Genomic DNA, 1173 nt, shown 5'->3' with positions numbered 1-1173 from the left:
TCGAAGAGACGAATCGGTTTATATACCGCCCGGATCTCGTTGTTTCGTCACGTGGGACGATGGTAGTCCTCCGGAATGGCTTGACTTATCAAAAGAAGATTGGTCCTACAATGATAGACCTCCTCAACCTGCAGTACATCCCCGACGGTCACGTAGAAGTTGATTGTAGTCTCGTCTGCACAGCCTAATCTCTTCGCATAAGAATATGCGAGGGGGGCGTGTAGAGGGACAGAGTCCCTGGGACAGCAGTACACAAAGACTTAGCGCGGTAGATCCGCGCTGAGCTAGTATAGCCTGGGGTTAGGATAGAGAGTTAAGATCATATTTTTCCTTTACTATTCTCAAAGTCTTATGGTTGGTAATACTGAGTCTACGGTTAGGGGAGCTGGGGAGCCTCAAACCACCAACAGTATCAAGTTGTACGCTTCTTGAAGAGGTTTAGCGATAGGTGATCCATGTGGACCGACAACGGCCCACATTTTTGAGTCGCTATCGTCTAGTGGTTAGGACGTCACGTTGTGGCCGTGACAACCCCGGTTCAAATCCGGGTAGTGACTTTGATATGTACCAAATTGTACGCTTCTTGAGTCGCTATCGTCTAGTGGTTAGGACGTCACGTTGTGGCCGTGACAAGCCCGGTTTAAATCCGGGTAGTGACTTTGACGTGTATCAAATTGTACGCTTCTTGAAAAGGTTTAGCGATAGGTGATACATGTGGACCGACAACGGCCCACATTTTTGAGTCTCTATCGTCTAGTGGTTAGGACGTCACGTTGTGGCCGTGACAACCCCGGTTCAAATCCGGGTAGTGACTTTGATATGTATTAAATTGTACGCTTCTTGAAGAGATTTGGCGATAGGTGATCCATGTGGACCGACAACGGCCCACATTTTTGGGTCGCTATCGTCTAGTGGTTAGGACGTCACGTTGTGGCCGTGACAACGTCGGTTCAAATCCGGGTAGAGACCTTGACATGTATGAAATTGTACGCTTCTTGAAGAGGTTTAGCGATAGGTGATCCATGTGGACCGACAACGGCCCACATTTTTGAGTCGCTATCGTCTAGTGGTTAGGACGTCATGTTGTGGCCGTGACAACCCCGGTTCAAATCCGGGTAGTGACTTTGGTATGTATCAAATTGTACGCTTCTTGAAGAGATTTGGCGATAGGTG

At 48.3% G+C, this 1173-nt stretch overlaps 5 non-coding genes across 5 annotated transcripts; all 5 read left to right on the top strand.

Annotated features, from left to right (window-relative positions):
• Window positions 1-485: 485 nt before the first annotated feature.
• On the top strand, window positions 486-557 carry Pmar_PMAR017013. Its single transcript has one exon. It is a non-coding gene; the product is annotated as a tRNA-His (tRNA).
• Window positions 558-587: 30 nt separating this feature from the next.
• Pmar_PMAR017012 lies at window positions 588-659 on the top strand. Its single transcript has one exon. It is a non-coding gene; the product is annotated as a tRNA-His (tRNA).
• An 83-nt stretch (window positions 660-742) lies between these two features.
• Window positions 743-814, top strand: Pmar_PMAR017011. Its single transcript has one exon. It is a non-coding gene; the product is annotated as a tRNA-His (tRNA).
• An 83-nt stretch (window positions 815-897) lies between these two features.
• Window positions 898-969, top strand: Pmar_PMAR017010. Its single transcript has one exon. It is a non-coding gene; the product is annotated as a tRNA-His (tRNA).
• Window positions 970-1052: 83 nt separating this feature from the next.
• On the top strand, window positions 1053-1124 carry Pmar_PMAR017009. Its single transcript has one exon. It is a non-coding gene; the product is annotated as a tRNA-His (tRNA).
• The last annotated feature ends 49 nt before the right edge of the window (window positions 1125-1173 follow it).

The sequence above is a fragment of the Perkinsus marinus genome, assembly GCF_000006405.1.
Source record: "Perkinsus marinus ATCC 50983 genomic scaffold scf_1104296927622, whole genome shotgun sequence".
In the NCBI taxonomy this organism is placed as follows: domain Eukaryota; phylum Perkinsozoa; order Perkinsida; family Perkinsidae; genus Perkinsus; species Perkinsus marinus.
The sequence above is the reverse complement of the archived record's forward strand: the minus strand, read 5'-3'. Positions and strand labels throughout refer to the sequence as shown.